The sequence below is a fragment of the Paroedura picta genome, chromosome 3 (genome assembly GCF_049243985.1).
Source record: "Paroedura picta isolate Pp20150507F chromosome 3, Ppicta_v3.0, whole genome shotgun sequence".
Lineage (NCBI taxonomy): Eukaryota > Metazoa > Chordata > Lepidosauria > Squamata > Gekkonidae > Paroedura > Paroedura picta.
In genome coordinates this window covers 169,666,102-169,691,330 of record NC_135371.1, presented here as the reverse complement: position 1 = coordinate 169,691,330, position 25,229 = coordinate 169,666,102, and the positions used below count along the sequence as shown (strand labels likewise).

Sequence of the window (25,229 nt, the reverse complement as noted above, 5' to 3'; positions counted from 1 at the left end):
AGCATGATATGATTATACGCTGCCCACTCCCAGCCACGACCTCTTTGCAAAGAGTCATAGATGCAACTCCACCCTGCTTCTTGATGGTTCTTCATTGGTGTTATCTGTATGTGATTGTACAATCTTGTTGCAAAATAAAGGAATGGGAGAGGAATGGGAAGGCGACTGTAAGCCGCTATGAGCCTCCTTCGGGTAGGGAAAAGCGGCATATAAGAACCAACTCTTCTTCTTCTTCTTCAAAATAAACAAGTGCATCATGTGCAGCACACAACTCTCGAACACTGATGTGCAACTTGTGCTCAACTTTTGCAACATGTCATGAATTGAGAAATTATGACAATGCCACCAAAACACCTATTATTATTATTATTATTATTATTATTATTATTATTATTATTATTATTATTATTATTATTATTATTATTATTATTTCCCGCCACTCCTGAGGCCGGCTCGTGGTGGGTTACAAACAGCCCATCCATAAAATCCCCAATAAAATATCCCATTAAAAATATCAAAAAGCAGGACATAAAAATTATACATACAAATAAGGAACATGACAGCATCAATCAACAGGGTGGCATTGGTAGTCACTGTGACCTCTGACATCAGAGGACCAAATGCCAACCATTAAAAAATCTTGGGCATTAAGATCTGATGATCCTAAATGGGATAAAAAGCTTTCGTTTCTGCAGATTTGCTGAAGGGTAAAGACCAAATCTACAAGACCAGCTTTTTCACCTTGCATAGTCTCATTTTTTATTCAACTCAACTGACCATGTGGCCACATTTGGGTTACCCATTTTGGTTTACTGATAGCAGCAGTGGACCTGCCAACCTCCATCATTCATGGTGTGTCCTTGCTTCTCAGCTCTAAGTTCACAGTAAGCATTTCACTAAGGGGAGCATCACAAACAGGCAGCTGAAGACAGTAAAAACAGAAGATCACAGAATCACAGAGTTGGAATGGGCCATATAGGCCAGTGGTCCCCAACCTTTTTATCACCAGGGACCGGTCAACGCTTGACAATTTTAGTGAGGCCCGGGAGGGTAGTCTTTTGCTGAGGGACGTTGCCGCCGCCTGAGCCCCTGCTCCGCTTGCTTTCCCGCTGGCACCCCTGACTTCCCGGCTCCCACTGGGGGGCGCTGCCAGCAGCAGCTACGCAGTGCCACACCAAGGGGGAACCCCAGCCATGGCGGCCGCCGGAGAGCACCAAAGGTGAGCCGGTGGCAGAGTAGCAGGGCAGCCCCCGAGGCAGCAGCCAGGGAGGAGGACAAGGAGGAGCCGCGGCCGAGTACCAACTGATCCACGGACCAGGGTTGGGGACCACTGATATAGGCCATCTAGTCCAACCCCTTGCTCAACACAGGATCAGCCCAGAGCATCCTAAAGCATCCAAGAAAAGTGTGTATCCAACCTTTGCTTGAAGACTGCCAGTGAGGGGGAGCTCACCACCTCCTTAGGCAGCCTATTCCACTGCTGAACTACGCTGACTGTGAAAAAAACGTTCCTGATATCTAGCCTATATCGTTGTACTTGAAGTTTAAACCAATTACTGCGTGTCCTCTCCTCTGCAGCCAACAGAAACAGCATCCTGCCCTCCTCCAAGGGACAACCTTTCAAATACTTAAAGAGGGCTATCATGTCCCCTCTCAACCTCCTTTTCTCCAGGCTGAACATTCCCAAGTCCCTCAACCTATCTTCATAGGGCTTGGTCCCTTGGCCCCAGATCATCCTCGTCGCTCTCCTCTGTACCCTTTCAATTTTATCTACGTCCTTCTTGAAGTGAGGCCTCCAGAACTGCACACAGTACTCCAGGTGTGGTCTGACCAGTGCCGTATGCAATGGGACTACGACATCTTGTCATAGGCCCATTGATCAAGCTCATGGCAGGCCACTGTGCACATGTATGGCCTGGACATTTGTAGATTTTGTATTTCACCTTGTGCCCTGGCCTTCGTGGCCGAGGCTAGCCTGACCCTGTCTACTCAGAAGCTGAGTGAGATTGGCCCTGGTTAATACTTGGATGGGAAATGACCAAGGATGATCAGGGATTGATACAAAGAGGCAAGACGACAGCAAGCTACCTCTGAATGTCCCTTTCCTTGAAAACCCTACAGGGTCGCCATAAGTCGGCTGCAAACTGATGCCACTTTCCACCGGCAATTCCACCTGTATCTTACCCATCAACCCACATGGAGCCCTTTGCTATGTGGCTGCTTCAGCATCCTTTGGTAGCTCTCCTATGTAGCTGTTGCTGCTCAGTGTCTGAAAAAAGGCATCATTGCTCTCCATGGGAAACAGAGGCATCAGAGGCATGGGAAACAGAGGCATCACAACGCAGGACAGCTTGTGACGCTGGGGGGAGTTGAGAAGGTGGCCACTGAGAAGCACCAACAGTGAAACTGCCTGGGTGGGAAGAGGGCATGGTGCTTGTAGTCCAGCCAGACATATAATTGGATACATGATGTCTTCTGCTGAACCATCCGAGAAACTCAAGGAAGGCATGAGCTTTCCTGTTTCCTGGAAGGAAACTCTTCCTTTCTCAAGAGAAATAACCCTCCAAAGGAGCAAAAGGTCAAACACATTTTCTCACTTCCTTGATAAAGCTGAATCCAGCATGCCTTTGTGGGCACAACGGCCTCTGGCCACAGTACTTTTGGGGAGGAAAGGAAAACTTAGAAAGGCAAGAAGGAAATGTGAAGAGCTTTGTGCACCAGCCTGATGGACCCAGACTGGAGCTGGAAGGAGTCACCAATAGAACACTGAGGATTTCTAGAGAGCAGCAGAGAACAAGGTGAGGAAAAAAACATGTATTCTTCTCTTCCTGCAGTCCCCCATCATCCTCACTGGAAGAAAAAAAAATCTGCTCTCAGCTTTAATGCTGAGCTTCCGGTCAGTGAAGCCTCAGTTTCCAGTCCTTGTTTCTAGTAACTCCCTTCCCTGATATGACTCTGCATCTCTGTCCTCCAGGTCACTACAGAGACCTTTTCCCCCTCAATCTCACTAATGAAAATGGAGTCGGCTAAGCTGTGTGAATGGCTGGCAGCCAGCTTTCTTCTCCCCTCTTTGCTGACAGATCGCACGGCAGCCTGCACATGTGAGCCTCAGCCCCCAGCAAAAGCATACTGCTCCTCTGCTTCTTGTAAGTCTCTGCCAGCACTAATGAGTTATTGTCTTTCCCCATTTTTCTTCATTTTCTCTCTGGACCCTGATGCTCCACCTAACAGAGATATACTGCCAAAAACAGTACATTCACGCATGTAAATGGTTTCTCTGGTGCCCTTTGGTTAACGCAAGTACATGCCTCAAGGCAGGCAGACTCTAAAGTTATTACATAATAGAGTCAAGAACATGGGTATTTTCATAGAATCATAGAGTTGGAAGGGGCCATACAGGCCATCTAGTCCAACCCCCTGCTCAACGCAAGATCAGCCCAGAGCATCCTGAAGCATCCAAGAAAAGTGTGCATCCAACCTTTGTTTGAAGACTGCCAGTGAGGGGGAGCTCACCACCTCCTTAGGCAGCCTATTCCACTGCTGAACTACTCTGACTGTGAAAATTTTTTCCTGATATCTAGCCTATATCGTTGTACTTGTAGTTTAAACCCATTACTGCACGTCCTCTCCTCTGCAGCCAACAGAAACAGCATCCTGCCCTCCTCCAAGTGACAACCTTTCAAATACTTAAAGAGGGCTATCATGTCCCCATTTCCATTTTTTTAGAGATGCAGATGGCCTACAGGTGGTAGACACAGAGAAATAGACCAAAGGAAATGGGAGCTGGTATCTGCAAGCCTTTATACCTTTCGGTATTAGAGTTACCTGTTCTTTATGATCGTTTGTAGTGGAAAGGGCTAGCAAGTCAGACCCAACATATGGAGACTCCTTAGGGTTTTCAAGGCAAACAGAGGCGATTTATCATTGCCTTCCTCTGCACAACGGCCCAGGACTTTTGGACTGATCTCACTTGGCTGAGATTAGGCAAGCTTCACAAAGGCAGGCAAGGCAAAACACCTCCAGACATCTTTTGCTTTGAACATCCTACAGCAGCGGTTCTCAACCGCCGTAATGCAGCGACCCCAACTGCGGTGGCGGCGGCGGCCACGCGCATGCAGGCGCATAACAATCTGGAGGCGGTGTGGAGTTGGCCAGCGCCACGTCTCCGCCACTGACCACCACCGGCCATCTCCCACTGCCACTGCTTACCGCCTGCCGCCGCCGCCCACCACAGCCACCAACCTAGCAAGCCTGCAGAAGAGGCCAGGTGACCCCAATTGGGGTCGGGACCCCAAAGTTGAGAAACACTGTCCTACAGGATAGCCATAAGTAGTTTGCAACACTTTCTACCACCACCACTTAACCTATAAGTGAAGCCATGTATACTATACTATACTATACTATACTATACTATACTATACTATACTATACTATACTATACTATACTATACTAATACTAATACCATTACCATTACCATTACCAATACCATTACCAATACCAATACCATACTATACTATACTATACTATACTATACTAATACTAATACTAATACTAATACCATTACCAATACCAATACCATACCATACCATACCATACCATACCATACCATACCATACCATACTAATACTAATACTAATACTAATACTAATACCATTACCATTACCATTACCATTACCAATACCAATACCATACTATACTATACTATACTATACTAATACTAATACCATTACCATTACCATTACCATTACCAATACCAATACCATACTATACTATACTATACTAATACTAATACCATTACCATTACCATTACCAATACCAATACCAATACCAATACCAATACCATACCATACCATACTAATACTAATACTAATACTAATACCATTACCAATACCAATACCAATACCAATACCATACCATACCATACCATACTATACTATACTATGCTATGCTATGCTATGCTATGCTATTACTAATACTAATACCATTACCATTACCATTACCATTACCATTACCAATACCAATACCAATACCAATACTATACTATACTATACTAAAACATGATCCCTCCAGAGTTATTTAACAGAGTTATTCCCTGATTGATATGTTCCAATACTTGCCATATTGTTAACTCAGATCAACTCAACATCAAACCGCACTGTATAGTTTGTCCTCTCTCCCTCCTTAGCATAACCAAGCTGATGTCAAAGAGAGCTGAAAACAGTAGAATAAGACTTGTGATTTTTTTTTCTTGCAGTCGTAAAGGCACAAGTTCTGGATGTTATTAATGACAGAGTAAACTTCGAGAGGCTCTACAAGATCAGAATCACCAAGGTAAGCATTTCCTCCTGCTGCGTAAGACTGAGGGCCAGAATTCACAATACAAAATATATGTCAGGACACCGGTTTCCGCCTCTTCTCATGCTGTGGCCATAGCATTTCCATCACTGAAAATGGCACCAGAGAGGGCCCTGTTTCCCCTTCCTCTAACACCGCATGCTCACCCCAAGAGTCCCCCAGCCCTATTTCAGGAGTTAAAACTGCTGCAGGAGAGAAGCCTGGAGACTATCCCAGCCACACTTCATTTGTAGCTGAAAGGGAAAAAAAGAGTTTTGAAACATGAGTCCTTGCAGGGATAGATAACCATATGTTAGGCCGGGAACCCATATTCTGACTTGTGGATTTTTCATTCTGTATTCTGGCCCTAGGACTTTGCCATAACTCCAAAGATATTAATTACGATCATCATTGGCACTGCCAATGAATGGGGTGAGTAGGTGAACACTGCATCCCAGGACAGAAAGCTCGAAAACAGCAAGCTCTCACCTGGCACCTCACCATTCTTGCTCCACAAAAATTATTCCACTCATCATTATGTAGTATTCCTAAAGGTGGAGTATCCCCCGTGCAAGCACCGAGCCATGTCCGACCCTTGGGGTGACGCCCTCCAGCGTTTTCATGGCAGACTCAATACAGGGTGGTTTGCCAGTCCCTTCCCCAGTCATTACCATTTACCCCCCAGCAAGCTGGGTACTCATTTTACCGACCTCGGAAGGAGGGAAGGCTGAGTCAACCTTGAGCCGGCTGATGGGATCGAACTCCCAGCCTCATGGTCAGAGCTTTCAGACTGCATGTCTGCTGCCTTACCACTCTGCGCCACAAGAGGCTCTAGGCACATCCAAAAAGTCAATTTATTTTGTTTGTTTTCAAAACAGTCCTCTGCTGTACATTACTGTTCTCGCCTCCTTTGAATATGAGGCTGAGATTCAAAACTTGTTCAGCAGAAGGGCAGTGGCTCAGTGTCAGTGCTGCTGTTCAATCCCCGGCACCTCCAGTTAAAAAGGACCAAGGAGTAACTTCATTCTTCAGCAGCACATTTGATTTGATTTGACTTGCTTTGATTTGAGCAGGCTGTAGATCAGTGGTAGTCAACCTGATGTCCATGGACTACAATTCCAATCGCTGGCTTGGGCTCATGGGAACTGTAGTCCATGGACATCTGGAGGACCACAGGTTGACTACCCCTGCTTTAGATGATGTGAAATACCTCTGCTTGACAGCCTGGAGAAAGCAGACAACAGTGACCATGATAGATCAATGGCCTGATCCAGTGTAAGGCTGCATCCTAGGTGAAAACTAAGGTCATAATTCAGATCAGCCACGTTCAGCCACTGACAGTTGAATTACACAGGGAGAAGTGGAAATGCTTCAGTTTAGAAATTCCCATCAGAACAAGAACTCCTGGCCCACTTCTCTCATCCTAACCACTGAAGATCGTGCTCTCTTTCTCTCCGTCTCTCTCTCTCTCTCACTCTCTCCAGGTGTTAAAGGGCCCAGTGATGCTGAAAAAATTTAATAACCTCTACACACCATTCAGGACCAACCTCTGTGGATACGATCACCCCACCCCTCTCAACAAAGATGAATATCTCTTTTCAGGTATGCATTGCCATCAACTGTCAAGGCCTTTTGCCACCATTGCAGTCTCAGTTCTACACAACCGGCGCAATCAACGTACCGATCGGAACCAATCAAGGTCCAGATGGGAGCGGACTGGGTTCTGTTCAACATGTTCGCTGAGCCTCCCCCTGATTATTGTGCAACAGTTGCCAGATTATGACATACGTATTATGTGGTTTATAGTTATTGTCTTTAATTGAAAAGAAAACCCATCTCGGGTGGAACTTCTGGCATCTTGACAGTGTGCTACACAATTCTTCCTGAAGTCTCTCTTTCCAGTCTGTTATTGGAAGTTTCTTTGCAATAAAACAGCTACTTTGAGGTCCCTCGTTGAATGTCCCGGAAGGTTGAAGAGTTTCTACAGGTTTCTCGGTCCTGTGATTTTTTATGTCAGTCCTGTGTCCATTAATTCTTTGACGGAGGGCTTGACCTGTTTGCCCTATGTTTGCCCTCAGAGAACTGAGGGACACTGATGGCACTTAACGGCATATACAATGTTAGAAGATGAGCATGTGAATAAGCCTTTGATGGTGTAGGTGATGTTTTTAGGTCCAATGATTGCGTTACTGGAGTGTATGTGGCAGCAAAGTTGGCATCTGGGTTTGTCGCAAGCTCCGGTACCAGTGTCCATCTTCAAATTAGATATTGCATCATTGTGGGTGAGGAGTTGTTTGAGATTGGGTGGGTTATCTGAATGCAAAAAAAAAAAGTTTTCCCCCCAGTACTTGGGAAACAGAAGTGTCATTTTCCAGGAGAAAGAAGACAGCAGGATGAGTAATGCAAATAAGGAGAAACTATGGAAATCAGATCGATTTGCTTCACTAATACAGGTTACTAATACAGGATGGAGAATGAGGTGGCTAGATGGAGTCACTGAAGCAGTCGGTGCAAACTTAAATGGACTCCGGGGAATGGTAGAGGACAGGAAGGCCTGGAGGATCATTGTCCATGGGGTTGCGATGGGTCGGACACGACTTCGCAACTAACAACAACAACAACAATAACAACAACAAATACAGGTTGCAAACTGTAGCTAGCTACAGAGTTAGTGTTTCCTGGGCACAGAAATGTGATCCATTTTTACAAAGATCTCTAGTTGTGGTCAGAAAGTGTGGTAGCATCACCTGACTCCCATAGGATGCAAGCCACAGTGAATCAATCATTACATTTCTCCCCTCCACCCCCATATTATTATTACTACTATTTAAATTCATTACCCGCCACTCCCAAGTGGCTCGTGGTGGATTACAATAGTCTGAATAAAATCCCCAATAAAACTCCCATTAAAATTCCAGATATAAAACCACATAGATCCAGTAATCACAATACAAAAAAGGTGATACGGCGGAAAAATCAATTCGTAAACACTATCCATTAACAAGGGACCAAGCCCTATGAAGATAGGTTGAGGGACTTGGGAATGTTCAGCCTGGAGAAAAGGAGGTTGAGAGAGGACATGATAGCCCTCTTTAAGTATTTGAAAGGTTGTCACTTGGAGGAGGGCAGGATGCTGTTTCTGTTGGCTGCAGAGGAAAGGACACGCAGTAATTGCTTTAAACTACAACAATATAGGCTAGATATCAGGAAAAGAGTTTTCACAGTCAGAGTAGTTCAGCAGTGGAATAGGCTGCCTAAGGAGGTGGTGAGCTCCCCCTCACTGGCAGTCTTCAAGCAAAGATTGGATACACACTTTTCTTGGATGCTTTAGGATGCTCTGGGCTGATCCTGCGTAGAGCAGGGGGTTGGACTAGATGGCCTGTGTGGCCCCTTCCAACTCTATGATTCTATGATTCTATGATTCTATTATTCTAACGTCTTCTCTCTGCCTTTCATGTCAAACAGTGAGACGATACGGCGATCGCTTGTCTACATCACAATGCGACTTCAATAAGAGATGGGATTGTCTCTCTGAGGCAGAGAAGAAAGGTTTTGAGGGATGTTTTGAAGGGACGTGCGCCTAAGAGGTCAGTGGCCCATCAAGCAAGAGACAATGTGTGTCAAGGACCTAGCAGGAACTGTAAGAGACCAGGGACTTTCAGGGAGCACTGAAAGGGGGGAAGGCTTGGGAAGAATGAAGGGTTCAATCTAGTTTGGATGGTTAAAGTCAAAGGAAAAGCATCCAGATGGATGATTGTGGGAGCCACGTAGGCCTATTATGCGCGGCCGCTGAAACAGCAGCATGGAGAACGCGGAGGAGGAAGAAGCGAAGCAAACCGCTTACGCACGGGACGGAACGCAACAACGGCAAAATCCAGAGTATCCGAATATGCACGCGGCTACTCTGGAGCCGTTTCTGGTTGCACCCTGGTCCCGGGAACCTCCACTTTCTTCCGCATCTCGCTAACGTGGTTTTTTCGGCGGCATATGTTGACTCTGCGCCCGGTTGCCCCCTTCAGCGTGCATAATTAGTGATTTTAACCGCCGCCATTCCACCCCTAATGCGGACCTTCCACTCCGTGCATAATGGGCTATAGGGACTTTCCTGCATACTGGTTGCTTAGGGTCAGAGAGGGAGAGAGAAAGAAAGATTGTCAACAGGGAAAGGAGAAACGTATTAAAGAAAGGGTGAAGTAAACTGACTAGAGAGTCAGTTTGGTGTAGTGGTTAGGAGTGCGGACTTCTAATCTGGTATGCTGGGTTCGATTCTGCGCTCCCCCACATGCAACCAGCTGGGTGACCTTGGGCTCGCCACGGCACTGATAAAACTGTTCTGACCAGGCAGTGATATCAGGGCTCTCTCAGCCTCACCCACCCCACAGGGTGTCTGTTGTGGGGAGAGGAATGGGAAGGCGACTGTAAGCTGCTTTGAGACTCCTTCGGGTAGAGAAAAGTGGCATATAAGAACCAACTCTTCTTCTTCTTCTTCTTCTAAATTGCTCCTCTTTCTTCTATGCCTGGTCCACATATCCCCATTGTTGTCTCACAAACAGGTCCTCCGTCAAAACCATTCACATTATTGGATAAAAACCTGTTCCAAACCACCAGCTCCGCGCCTGCTATGGTTCCTTCAGGGAAAGTTGAACATGAAATCTGATGAGTTAACAACACTGGCTTCCCTAGTGCCAAATAAAGTGGTTCGTGCAGATTTTGGGAAGCCTGAGCTTTCATTGCAAGCACATGCAGACAGAAAAATAAAAGAGTTTGGTGGTGGGAATCTGAAAAAAATGGACCGAACGGGACAGCCAGCTGAAACGACATGGACATAGGAGTCTGTAAGATATTGCCTCCTAGAGACCCGAGATGTTGTAGGACTCCAAGGAACTCTAGGGCTGCACAGTATATTGAAAAACCTCTCAATTGAACTTAAAGGTATTTCCTGTAATCCCTATAAGCTCACACCTTGAATAAAGCTTTGTTGGACCATTTCTGCACGGAAGCACAAAACACATGCCGCCTCCTGCTTGCAAACACACAATAGGAAACAGCACGCTTGCATGCTTCCTGGCAGGAGACCCCCTCCCTAGTTATCTGACCATCTCGTGGCTTTTCCCTTCCCAACAAGGCGGCAGAGAAGCCTAAAGCGTAGACAATCTGCACTTTCCCACCTGCTCCTCAGGTTGTCAATCAACGCAAACCACCAATCCCTTCACGGCAGTTGTTTTGGACACTCAAACTTCCTCCCCTCCACACACACATCCCCGAGTCTCAGAATTAATTTCTAAAAAACACACTTCCGCGTTGCTATGGGGAAATGCCACAACAGGAAAACGTTTTTTTCAAGACTTGTACTTCCATGTTGCTTCAGGATCACACCACAACAATAAACCATTTCCTTAGATCTCTTTTCGGGATTCTCTGTATCATGGTCTCTCTTTATGTTCGGGTAGATTTGTGATAGGCTGGCCATGGTAACTGGACCCCGATGATTGTGTGTTCATGATAAAGATTTAAAACAAAGGAGCAGAGACACCAAGCGAATAGGGGGAGGGTTGCTGCAACATGTGCCCCCCCCGTTCCCCGTTCATACCAGAAAACACAAACAGGAATGTGTTTTAGCTGCCCGATCCCAATATTACTAGGTAAAGGTAAAGGTATCCCCTGTGCAAGCACCGAGTCATGTCTGACCCTTGGGGTGACGCCCTCTAGCGTTTTCATGGCAGACTCAATACGGGGTGGTTTGCCAGTGCCTTCCCCAGTCATTACCGTTTACCCCCCAGCAAGCTGGGTACTCATTTTACCCACCTCGGAAGGATGGAAGGCTGAATCGACCTTGAGCCGGCTGCTGGCATTGAACTCCCAGCCTCATGGGCAAAGCTTTCAGACTGCTGCCTTACCACTCTGCGCCACAAGAGGCTCTTTATTACTAAGTAAAGGTAAAGGTAAAGGTATCCCCTGTGCAAGCACCGAGTCATGTCTGACCCTTGGGGTGACGCCCTCTAGCGTTTTCTTGGCAGACTCAATACGGGGTGGTTTGCCAGTGCCTTCCCCAGTCATTACCGTTTACCCCCCAGCAAGCTGGGTACTCATTTTACCGACCTCGGAAGGATGGAAGGCTGAGTCAACCTTGAGCCGGCTGCTGGGATTGAACTCCCAACCTCATGGGCAAAGCTTTCAGGCAGCTGCCTTACCACTCTGCGCCACAAGAGGCTCTTTTATTACTAAGTACTTTATTACTAAGAGGCTCAATATTACTAAGTACACTGAAAATAACATTTTATTTGAACTGAAGGCATGTCGCTTTGCAGTCCCGTAGCAAAGCATTCTGCACCATTAAAAAAAAAAATTGAGCTGGAAATGGAAAGGGGAGGACAGGTGCGAGGGTGGGCAAAATGCTACAAAGACTGTGTGTTACTCCCTCCAGACAGGCTTGCCCCTGTTTGTGCCCTGATTAGCAGCACAACAAGAAGAGGGAAATCGGGATTTTGCAATTTCCCTCATCGCAGAACAAACTGGACGAAAAGTTGTGCCACCCACTGGAGAGGAGAGCCGTCTGAACAGCGTTATGGGCCTCTGGGCATACCAGTGTGCTGGTGCCCCTGCAACAACCACTCACAGGAATAAAAAGTAAATGGTCAATACTATTAAACATACCTTTTTTATTTTATTGGCACTGCAACAAAATGAATAAATATTTAATATGTAGTCCCACACCACTATCAACACCTGGTTAATGTTCGTAATGTTAAGTCAGTTTGGGTGGTGTTATATATATGTTAAATTATATTATACAGCACAAGATCCGTACACCTACGCCTGCATGCAAGTGAGGCAGCACTGTGGCAGAGGTGACTGCAATACTAACCCAAGGATATTAAATAAGAGACAAATTGCAATGTCCATTTGTAACGCAAGAAATCGTCATCACGTCTATCAGGCCTGTAGTACTGGTTGGCCATTGTGTGAAACCAATTGCTTGAGTCATAGATTCATTGGTTTGATGAAACAGGGAAATTACTGTGATCCTAAGTTAGCGATCCCCAACCTGTGGGCCGCGGACCCCATGTGGTCCGTCGACTAATTGGAGGTGGGCCGTGAAGGACACCTTCTCCCCCACCCCCCGGCCCTTTACTTCATCCCCCCGGCCCTTTACAACACACTTCGGGTGTCCTTGTCTCCCATCACTCCCAGATGGGACCATCTCGTTGCAGAGAAACAAGCTCAGGGTTCCCATTGATTTGTCATTGTCATGAGTTAAAATTTCCATGAAAATAAAATGTTCCTTATGTTCATTGTTGTGGCGTGTCTGTATCTTATTTTGAAGGGATGTTTAAACATTACCATAGCGATCAGAGAGCGTTAGGGCAGTGGTTGAGAGTAGAGGAGTAAACTACCCCCCCCACCGGGCCTCAGTAAAATAGTCACGCGTTGAGTGGTCCCCGGTGATAAAAAGGTTGGGGACCACTGTCCTAAGGAATCTGGCATCTAGTATTAAATTCTAAAATTCTAATTTTGTTAGAAGAAATATGGCTAGTGTGGACAGGAAAAGATGACAATGTCATACATGCCAGCTGCTACTTCAGCTTGGTCACTCTTGGGGCTGTGCAGAAGAGCGAAGAGGGAAAAGAAGCAGAACAACTCTTGTGCATCACTAGGCAGATGTTGGAAAGGAAGATTAACTTCTTCCACTACAGAACAGAGTCTACTTATTATCAGTCAAGCAAGCTTTAAAGATTTGTTATCTGAAGGATTTGGAACACTAAACATCTTTAGCTCCCTTTTTCTTAAGACAGATCTTCCTTCCTCGTGATAATCCTATGATTCACTGAGCAGTAAGGCATGTGCTCTTCGGACCATTTAGGCAGAAAAGTACCCAAATCAGACTTGATTCGGGCACAAATCAACCCAAAACTGTCCAAATCAAAAAACGGCCGAATCATGATTCGGCGTGATTTGACTGTTTTGGATGTCCATTTAAACTTTGAAGGGACAAAGAGCTTTTCCACTCTTTGTTTCTCGCCTTTGCCCTGTCTCCCAGGGAAAGGGGAAGGAGCCTCCCTAGAGAAACCCAGCCAATCATTGCAATGATTGGGCAGGAGGGAGGACTGTGTATCTGCACAAAGACAACACTTACAGACAAGTGCAACGTTGCTTTCATCTTCATGCCTTCTATGCTGGCCTACATAGGGAGATTAGAAAGTTCACAGAGAGAAGGAAATGGGTATGAATCTCTCAAAGAAAAAGACCATGGAAAAGCACCTCCAAAAGATATTGACCTCCACCCACACAACTGTCATATAATGGAGCAGTGAGCTCTCTACAAGTATCCCAATTGCTGGAATGTGGCAAAGAAAACACAGCACGCTTTTGAAGAGAGCCATGATACATGAAGTGGCATTGAACAGGCCTGAACTCTGAACACAGTGTTATGGAGTTGACCAATGGGTAAATGTATACCATGGATAGTAGTCTGCACCCAGTGGCAACAATATGTTATTCAGTGTATAAGCTTTTGTGGGCACGCACACATCCTCAGTTACAATCAAGTGAGAGGTACCAGTCCATACTTATAGGTAAAGTGTGAGGAATAAATTATACAGTATGCTTGTTAACCTACTGCTTAAACTTTACTATTAGCATGGACTGGTATCTGAGGTAGTATGTACACACTCCTATTTCATTGTATCTGAGCAAGTATGCGTAGGTGTCAAAGTTTATACCTTAATTTTTTTTTCAAAGTTTTCTTTGTTGGTCTTTAAGGTGCCACTCAGACTACTATCTATGAGATGCATGTACCCATCGGTCAACCTCCAGCAAAGCAGTGGGTATCAGGCAGATGCTCAAGATATTAAACTCTTTCTTTTACTTCCTTTTACTTGTCCTTTTACTTTCTTTCTCTGCATAGTAAAACTCTACTACATCTACTATTGATTTGTGCACTGTAGTAGTAACATTGAATAGCTTAAGATGCAATTCTTTGATTTCTAACTACTTGCCAAAAGGTACTAAGTTAAGCTGTGAAAGCTGGACAATAAGGAAGGCCGAGTGTCAAAGAATTGAGGCTTTTGAACTCTGGTGCTGGAGAAGACTCTTGCTGGAAAAGACCCTTGGACAGCAAGGTGAACAAACCGGTCAGTCCTAGAGGAGATCAGCCCGGACTGCTCCTTAGAAGGCCAGATCCTGAAGAGGAAACTCAAATACTTTGGCCACCTCATGAGAAGGAAGGACTCCCTGGAGAAGAGCCTAATGCTGGGAGCGATCGAGGGCAAAAGAAGAAGGGGACGACAGAGAATGAGGTGGCTGGATGGAGTCACTGAAGCAGTTGGTGCAAACTTAAATGGACTTAGAGGAATGGTAGAGGACAGGAAAGCCTGGAGGATCATTGTCCATGGGGTCGCGATGGGTCGGACACGCCTTTGCACCTAACAACAACAACAACTAAGTTAAGCTGTTAGGAACTGCAGCCTTGGGCAGCTGCTAAAGGAGTACACCAAGCAAATATCTAGAGGGGGAAACAGCTGATACAAAGGAGCATTCCAAAGATCCATCTAATAGGAGATGGGGTGGTAAGAAAGGTGATTTTCAGCTCTAGCGACAGAATCTCTATGGTGGACTATAGAGGAAACCTTTATAAAACTTCCGTGAAATACTGTTTGAGCAGTGGTGACTGCAGCCCACCCCACATTGCTTAATCTGACTTCATCAAGCAATGAACCTATGGATGACTGGCTCTGAACTGAACTGGAAAACACAGGTTGTATATGTTACGCCCCCTTGGCAGTCAGGACACGAACGGAGGGGTGAGCCAAGCAGGAAAGGGCGCATGCTTATATGCCCACAGGAGTTGGAACTGCACTCTGAGAAAGCAAGAAGCACCTAAAGAAGAACAGAACAAGGTGAGCAAGAATACCATAAACTCTGTTGATGCAACATGGACCCCACTCCAGACATTTGTTTCCTGGGGGTGGGGGTGGGGGGACAGTCACTTCTCAATCCTCACCATGTCAGAGCTTTCAGTTTCTGAGGAGTTCCTTAGTAATTCTCTGGGCTTAACCGTGAACTGCCTCTTCTCATCCCTGGACCTTCTTTCTTGCTGCAGAAGGATCTGAAACCCCTGGGCACCCAAATCTTCCAACCTGGCCTCCTGTCTCAGGCTCCTGCGTATCTGCAACAACCTTTTCCCTCCTACCCCCTCTCCATGGGTTGTGCAAGCCTGGGAATTTCTTCTATCGATGAAAAGCCCTCATTGCTAGTGTAGGGAAGACCATGAGGTCCTCTCCATTTCTGTCTCCATCCATCACCCACATTTGATCCTGCCATTCTCCTTAATAGGGTCCTCAACGAAAGGCCTTTAAGATCCAAACTTCAAAGGATGGTGCCTTTTGTCCCCTAGTCCAGGGATAGTCAACCTGTGGTCCTCCAGATGTGCATGGACTACAATTCCCATGAGTCCCTGCCAGCAAACGCTGGCAGGGGCTCATGGGAATTGTAGTCCATGAACATCTGGAGGACCACAGGTTGACTACCCCTGCCCTAGTCCATACTCTTTGAGTCAGACCCTACTTTCTGAAACTTTCTCCCCTGGGACTTTACTGTAACCCTGACTTCCAGGTCAACTCTGAGACACTTCTCTTCTTCCTTGACGAAAATGAACTTGGCTAAGGTGTTAGGATGCTTGGCAGTGAGCATCCTCCCCCTCCTTCTCCTGGTAGACCCCAGTGAAGCCTGCTACTGCGTTGGAATCGCTCCTCCAACCGTCCAGGAGGCATTCTGCACATCTGATGTCGGTGAGTTTCTGCTCCCACCTTGAGACAACAGATTAACTATGTAACATCGGCTGTAAGAAATTCACTGCATTTGCTTACCTCAGCCCCTGTATTGACTTGTGGATTCTTCAGCAGTCTCCGTATTGGCTTCCTTAGGAGTTTAATACCATGAACCTAGGCTGTTTGCTTGTGGCAAGGCAAACGGATGTTGGCCGCATATTGAAAGTTTCTCCGCAAACTGGAAGTGCATTCTTTAACGCTGTGGTCAATCACAAACGATGCAGTATGTGCAACGGAGGCCATGGAAAATGAGCCAGCATTGGAAGCCTGTATGCATGCTCCCTTAGCTAAAACCTGGTCGTTTACAAGTCATTCACATTCATTGAGAGCTATCACAGCATTTTAACACCAATTCGCACTCAGAGGCACAGAAGTGCATTTTCTTTCAGGCTGTTCCAGAGCTCCGGTCGATGACTAACTCTGGTCCGTGTAAAATCGGAGTCCAGTAGACCACTGGTCCCCAACCTTTTTGAGGCTGGGGACCGGTAGGGCAACTGCCCGCCTGCGCATGCCGTGCATGCGCGCCCGCGCATCGCGCAAGTGTGTCCAGGCTGCGCATGTGCACATGCGCCATGCACGACCAAAATCATGCATGTGCTGCACTTCCATGCATGCGTGCATGCACGAAAGTGCCGCACATGCTCAATTTCGGCCACGCATGCACGATGCGCGGGCGCGGCCCTGATTCCCTCTCCCCCCCTCCCGCAGTAAGAAGCTTCCCGGGCCGCAAGCTTGCGGCCTGGGAAGTTTTTTACTGCGGGGGGGGGGACGGGGAGAGGGAGCCGTGGCCCGGCGCCATGGCCTTTGCGGCCCGGCACCGGGCTGCAGGTTGGGGACCACTGCAATAGACCAACCAAGATTTACTCAAGGCGTGAGTTTTCGAGTGCAAGCACGCTTCCTCAGACTCAAAAGCTCACGCCTTGAATAAATCTCTGTTGGTCTTAAAGGTGCTACTGGACTCGGATTTTATTGTGCAACTTCAGACCAACACGGCTACTCATTTGAATCTTGTCCCTGTGTCGATGGGCAGAACTAGAGTGTAGTCATAATCTAACTTTCCGGGGACTGCCCTGACCGCACATATTGGACAATGCACATTCAATGTGCTATGGCAGCTGGATTTTCCCATGCAGAACAGGATAATCTACTTTTAAAGAACATTGGAAGTGCATTATCCACTGTGTGCAGAATGGGTCCCGGTGTCCAGGAGGAAACGCTCCCGACTCTTCCAGCAACCCAGAGGCTATTTGATTCAGGGATTTCAACAGAAGTGACAACCAGCATCAGCTCAGCAGCTGTTTCTGCCCACACTAAGAAAAAACCAAAGGTCAGCAATGTCTTATATGGCTCCTTCACTTTGCACAGCCAAAGTTCTTGCTGGCCACGAGATAGAAAGGAGCCTCATCAGAACAGAAGCGGGAACATCTCACTGCTTTCCCTTCTCCTTTCATTCTCCCAGAGCTGCAAGACATACTCTCTTTTCCCATGAAATTCTTGGAAATATGAGGATGGTATTTCCCTGCATTTCTCCTTGCTTTAAATTCTCTCTGGGCCGATACACAAGTGCAAGTATAGCAGTTCTTTATAGGGCTGTGTGTGGCGGTGTCCGAGTCGCCCGTTCCTGGCTGACGCAGCCACCTGGAATGGCCGATTCGGACGCCGCCACACGCAACCCAAGTTCTTGTACGCTTGGTTCTTCTGTACTTTGCCAGCTGCAAATAAATGTGTGACTCAATTCCAGTGAGAAATCCTATTCAGGGAGAGCTTTCCTCTGCACTGGTGACTCATACATACATGCTTATGAGCAGGGGTTTTCAACCTGTGGTCCTCCAGATGTCCATGGACTACAATTCCCATGAGCCCCTGCCAGCAAACACTGGCAGGGGCTCATGGGAATTGTAGTCCATGGACATCTGGAGGACCACAGGTTGACTACCCCTGCTCATGACCATTTCCCTAACTTCTATGTGTTAACCAGCCCTTTGGTGGATAAGGAGAAAAACTCAGAGCAGTATTTCAAAGGCTACTCATGCAGTTTCTAGCATGTCCATGACCAAAAACAGATGATCACAGACTCGTAACCAGTGGGAGTGACAGGCCGTTGTTCCATTGAGCCTCAAAAGTTCTACCAGGTTCCAGCTTTTGAACCACAACCATCTCTCTTCTCTTTTCCGCAGTCCTCGTAGGCAGCTTTGTGAATGCCAGGTTTGATGGCGACGATTTGACTTGGGCAATATATGAATTCGATGTCAGCAGAGTAAGCGTTTCCTTCCTCTACGTTTCCCTTACTCCAATATCATTCAACACATCCCCGTCAGGGGTGACGGAAGGCATGAATAGGTGGAAATCCCATTTTAGACAGCGGACATCTTAAGGTTCTTGCGTTGGCTGAATGCAGCAGCTCAGTGCCCAGCATCAGTCAATGACCCTTCCCGTTTTCTCCTCCGGTGGACACAGCCTTTGCTGACAATGGAATAGCCGGGAAAGTTCTAGGAAACCAGTGCTTACGCTGGGCTCCGTGCAGCTCTAGTCAGCAGGACAGGATTCTCCAACATTTCTCTTACCAGGAAAAACAGGATGAAGAAAACAGAGCTGTCTCCTGTGGCAGGGGTATTCAATCTGTGGTCCTCCAGATGTCCATGGACTACAATTCCCATGAGCCCCTGCCAGCATTTGCTGGCAGGGGCTCATGGGAATTGTAGTCCATGGGCATCTGGAGGATCACAGGTTGAATACCCCTGTCCTATGTTTATTGCCAAGCTCTTGCATGTCTCCTTAGATTGGCTTCCCTTCCTGAAAGCGCTTTATATTGGCACACCTTCCTGATTTATTTGCCAGTTTGTTTGTTTATCAATCAATTGACATGTGTGTAGTGAAGCCAGGAGATTCTATGATTGTAGGATCATAGAATCTTTTAAATACTCTTCAAGTATTTAAAAGGGTGCTATATGGAGGATGCAGCAGAATTGTTCTCTCTTGCTCCAGAGGGACAGACCAGAATGAATGGGATGAAATTAATTCAAAAGAAATTCCATCTAAACATCCGGGAAAAGTTCCTAACAGTCAGAGCGGTTCCTCAGTGGAACAGGCTTCCTTGGGAGGTGGTGGGTTCTCCATCTTTGGAAATTTTTAAATAGAGGCTGGAGAGCCATCTGACGGAGAGGCTGATTCTGTGAAGGCAAAGGGGTGGCAGGTTACAGTAGATGAGCGATAGGGTTGTGAGTGTCCTGCATAGTGCAGGGGGTTGGACTAGATGATCCATGAGATCCCTTCCAACTCTATGATTCCATGATTCTAGGCTGGCAGCCAGACAAGAAACCTTCAGAGGTTTGAGATTGCCTGCCTCCACGTCATAATCCTGGTTTTCCTGGGATGTCCCTCATCCAAATAGTAACCAAGGCCTACCCTGCTTAGCCTCTGAGACTATCCCTTTCCTGAAAACTTCCCTCTCACTGCAGGCGATCAAGGGTCCCGTTCGCGTGTCTACTACTGTTGATCTCTACACCAAGAATCTCGGGAGCACCTGCACATACAAACACGATGCGCCCTTTAGTGATACCCCATATCTTGTTACAGGTATGAGGAAGAGTTGGTTTTTATACCCTTCTTTATTCTACCCTAAGGAATCTTCCCCTCCTTCTCCCCACAACAGGCACTTTGTGAGGTAGGGGTGGGGTGAGAGAGTTCTGAGAGAACTGTGACTGGCCCAAGGCCACCCAACAGGATTCATCTGGAGGAGGAAAGGGCAATCAAATCGGCTCTCCAGATTAGAGTCTCTCAGTCTTAACCACAACGCCAAATTGGCTGGAGTGTGACCTAGGCTCATTCTGCACACGTAGGATAATGCACTTTCAATGTGCTTTGGCAGCTGGATTTTCCTGTGCGGAACAGGAAAATCTACTTCTAAAGTGCATTGAAAGTGCATTATCCTACGTGTGCAGAATAGGCCCTATTCACAGGGAGGGCGACTGAAATCCATGCCGTCTATTCTGACTTACTTCTGAAGAAGAAGTGTAACCAATAAGTGCTTCATAGTTAGCCAAGCCCCCACCCCCAATAGTGTAAGAACCATCAGCCCCACAGAGCCAGGCACTACCTCCTTACTCCCAGCATGGTTAGCAAAACCAGAATCCACTTTTTGTCTCTTTTTAAATGACGAACTATAAATAATGCAATAAAGATTAAATCATATCAGACAGTAAAATAAATATGGGCCAAAATATGCAAAGCAGGAGAAACATTGATAAGTTAATCAGTTCTCACCAATACAACATAGAGATCCTACATCCAGTCTACTCTTCAACAACTCAGCTGGCTCCCAATTGTATTCCGGATCAGGCTTGTTTTGGTTCTTACCTTCAAGGCCATACCTGGTCTGGGCCCAGTGTACCCGAGAGACTGTCTCTCTGCCTATACCCCCAAAAGAGCACTACAATCCGCCACCTCCAACCGGCTGGTGACCCCTGGCCTCAAAGAAGTGTGTCGGTCCTCAACAAGGGCCAGAGCCTCCTCTGTCCTGGCCCCCACCTGGTGGAACGAGCTCCCTGAGGGGATCAGGGCCTTGCCTGAACTCCCACAATTCCGCAGGGCCTGCAAAAGGTTACTCCTCCACCAGGCATTTGTTTGAGTCCAACTGACCCAACAACATCTGCTGGTCCCTCCTCAAACGCCCCCCTCCATGACCTGAAGCAGCCTGACCTCCCTGGGGGTTGTCTAAGTTGTAGTTGTTGCTATATTATCGCTGACCAACGCCATTGGAGTTCTGCTGATTTAGACCCACTGTTGGATTGTTGCTGGTGTGTTATTTTGTAACTGTGTTATACGCTCAGACTGTTCCATGAGCCATATGGGAGGGCGGTATAGAAATCTAATAATAAATACATTTTATTTAGATAAATTTTATCTAGATCTAGATTCCCAGCCCTAGGGAAGCACGCCTGGCCTCGACCAGGGCCAGGGCCTTTTCGGTCCTGGCCCCTGCCTGGTGGAATGAGCTCCCGGGAGAGCTGCGGGCCCTGCGGGATCTTTCATCGTTCCGCAGGGCCTGCAGAACGGAGCTCTTCCGCCAGGTTTACGGTTGAGGCCAAGGCTGACAACATAGACCTATGCCCACCCCCCCACACCCCGGATTTGGGACTAGGACCGAAGTAAACCATCAGGATCCCCTCTCCACCTGCCAGTAGTGGGATTTGCCGATCTTGCCATGTTAGTAATGTTAGTAATGTTGTTTTAATGGGAGTTTTAATGGGGATTTTAAGATATTGTAACCTGCCACGAGCCACAAGGGAGTGGCGGGGAATAAATCTAATAATAATAATAATAATAATAATAATAATAATAATAATAATAATAATAATAATAATAATAATAATAATAATAATAATAATAATAATAATAATAGATGGAGAGAGAGAGATCAAACTCCACCTCTTCTTGCAACAAAATTGGTATTGCTTAGTCACAGAAACCTAGACGGGGAGAAACCACGGGAAATGAACCATTCATATTTTTTCCCTGCCAAATAATTTTTTCTTTCTGCCTTTTGTCCCACAGGGCAGCTAGACGGAAACACTATATTAATCACAACCTGTTCTGTCATTAAGACAATGGCTGACCTAACTCTGAACGAAATGATTGGCTTGGATGGGGAGTACGCAAACAACTGCAATTGAATGGTCAGTGACTTGTCTACAGGAGATACTGGTATACCAGCAGCGGTAGGAAGAGATAAGGCGCTTGGAGGGAGCACTGCAGGGTTTTAGGATTCAGGAAGAAGGGCCCTATATCAGATCTGCTCTGCTGAGTTTAACAGGAAAAGGAGAACTGGCAAATCCCCTGGTCTTACAACAATTGGCCGCTCTGGCGCATCCTGTTTTTTTGTTGCTGTTGAAAGCAACGCAGAGATCCTGCGGCCTTACCGTGTGGGACAGAAATGGGCTAAGGTGAACAAGGAGGAAGATGAAAAAGTCCACAAGACTGGAGACAGTGTGCATCGCCAGCTACGAGGAAACGCTCAGAGGTCACACTGTGCCCCTGGCCTGCCAGTTGTTCATCCCTAGTTTAGGCAAAGGCAGAGCAGCAGTAGAGATTTCCATTCTCTGATCCTCCTGTCCCTTTTATTCTCTCCCCAACAGGTCCTTCCTTGCAGCTCCGGGCCCTGCTCAGTCCCTTCCAATAGGCAGAGCCTGTGGATAATCGAAATCTGACTCACTACAAGGTGTTCCTGGGATGCAACTTGGGCTTTCTTTTGCCAGTCACCCAGCAACCAAAGGGCTGGATGCTTTTGCTGGGCTCTCAAGGCAGTGATATCTCCATGGGCTCCGGTGGGAATGGCGCACCTGATGACCATGTAACTGCCCCACCTACGTCTTTCTGGGCCTGTTCTCTGAAAATAAATGTCTCCTCTTTACCTTCTGGATGTGTGTGCGTGTGTTTAGAGCAGTGGTTCTCAACCTGGGGGTAGGGACCCCTTTGGGGGTCGAGTGACCCTTTCGCAAGGGTCACGGGAGGGTGAGCATTTGGCTGGGGGAGGCGCTGCCACTGTTGCCGCTCCCCCTGCAGGCGCCCGCACTCAGCTGTCAGCCACTGCAGCAGTGCCTCCAGTGCAGCACAGTCTCCGACCAGGTGCTCCAGGTGGTGGCACAGGTTGGCGGGACAAGAGGCAGAACTGAACTGAGAAACCCCGGGAAGAAAACAATTTATAGACAATCATGAACAAGGGATCTTCACCCCACTGGGCAGTTTCGGTTTGACGTCTGTGGTCACCACAACATGCGGAACTGGATTAAAAGGTTGCGGCATTAGGAAGGTTGAGAGCCACTGCTGTCGATCATCAAGATCCTGCAGCAGTAGCCATCCAACAGACCTTCTTTGGAGAACATATGGTTAGAATCTCAGGAATGCCTGATGGACACACAATTCTCCTCCATCTTATTAAGCACCCAGATTCTTCTCAAGAACCAACACTCCAAAATCCCTTGAAATCTCTTTTTTTTTGTATGTAGTGAAATATACAGCAGTGTTTCACAAGCTCAGGTTGATTCTGGAGGCCCAGGTCGCAGATGTTGCATGTCAGGCATTTTTCCACCTTTGCCAGGTATGGCAGCTTGCACCATAACCATATCTGATCTAATCATGACAAAACAAACTCAGAGTCCAGTGCCACCTTTAAGACCTTTAAGACCAACAAAGATTTATTCAAGGTGTGAGCTTTCAACTCTTAACCATGGTGATCCATGCAATGGTCATCTCCAGATTAGATTTCTACACAGCTCTAGATTTCTACACAGCACCCTTGAGGATGCTCCAGAAACACCATGTAGTCTAGAATGCAGATGCTTAGCTCCTGACAAGAGGCCCATGGAGAGCACATATTACACCAGTGCTCTCTCAGCTGCACTGGCTCCAGATCAACAATAAAACAGTACTCCATTAAAAAAAAAACCCTCCAAGAGCAATTCCGCACAGGCAGAAAAGGCCAGTTAGGCGCCCATATGGAAGTGGTGCTAATCCCCTCTTCCACATGACGTCCCCACGAGGCCGGCCCCATCCAGGGCCTGGCATGCATTAGGCTGCTGTTACCCCACTTTAAGGGAATGCAACAAACTAAGAGGCATCAACACAACCACAGAACAAAGGGAACAAACATGCCTCAAGTTGTTCTTCTGCTACAATTAACACCCTACCCACATTGTAGTTGGGGAGACCCTCTCTAGTAGCCCCACCAGGAGATTCAGCCAGGGAAATTCTGAGGCTTGCTTGCTTTTTTTCTTTCTTTCTTTTTCTTGTTTAGTTGTTTATTTTATTTGTTATTTGTCCATTGCGGCTCAGAGCGATTTACACAGAACGTGCGGATAAACACATTTCGACTACTTCGAACAGAACAACAGTAGTCTCAGCAACCAATAACAGCAATTTGAACAATATTTCCATCAACATTTCTATACAACACTTACAACAACACTGGTGACAACGTTGACAACCATGTCCCATAGGTTGGTCGGTTCGAGATTAGTACATGGGGAGGGGTTTATGGGGGGCCCAGCGGGTGTTGTTGGTATGGTCAATCTCAACCAAATGTCTGGCAGAAGAGTTCCATTTTGCAGGTCCTGTGGAACTGTGGAAGTTCAGGCAGGGCCCTGATCTCTTCAGGGAGCTCATTTCACTAGGTGGGGGCCATGATACAGAAAGCTCTGGCCCTGGTTGAGGTCAGACATGCTGCTTTGGGGACAGGGGATCACCATCCAGTTAGAGGTAGCAGAGGTAGGGCTCTTGGGGTGGTATAGACAGCAAGGCAGTTACTCAGGTATACTCAGCACAGGCTGTGTATGGCCTTAGTGATTACCAAGACACTGAGCTGGAATTCAACTGGTAACTAATGCAGTTGTTGGAAGGTGGGCCATATGTGGGACCTCCCTGGTGTTCCTGTCAAGACCCTGGCCGCTGCATTATGGACCAGCTGTAGTTTCCGGGTCAAGGTTAAGGGTAGGCCTGCGTAGAGTGAGTTGCAGAAGTTCAGTCTAGAGGTAAACATCAAATAGATCACTGTGACTTGGTGTTCTGGGGCCAAGTAGGGAGCTAGTAGTTTGGCTTGGTAGAATGAAAGCTGTGCTACATATCTATATTATATCTATATCTATATCTATATCTCAAATATCTCGTGGTGGTTTACAAAAATCCATGAAAACAATAAAATCCCATAAAAACCCATTAAATCATAGTTAAAACACGATATCAAGATGGCGGATAATAAATATATAACCCACTCCACTCCCCTCTTGTAACTTATGACTCCATAGAGAGGGAGGTGTTGAGGATCACATCTAGGTTCCTGGAGGAGAGAGTCACTGATAGCTGTATATTATTATTATTATTATTATTATTATTATTATTATTATTATTATTATTATTATTATTATTATTATTATTATTATTATTATATGAGATTTATTTCCCACCACTCCCAAATTGGCTCATGGTGGGTTAATCTGACTTCATCAAGCAATGAACCTTTGGATGGCTGGCTCCGAACTGAACTGGAAAACACAGGCTGTTACGCCCCCTTGCTG

The 25,229-nt window shown here is 46.6% G+C and overlaps 1 protein-coding gene across 2 annotated transcripts in view; it reads right to left on the bottom strand.

Annotated features, from left to right (window-relative positions):
- SYN1 (synapsin I) overlaps positions 1 to 25,229 on the bottom strand; it is a 239,048-nt gene that overhangs the window by 140,292 nt on the left and 73,527 nt on the right. The window lies entirely within an intron of this gene.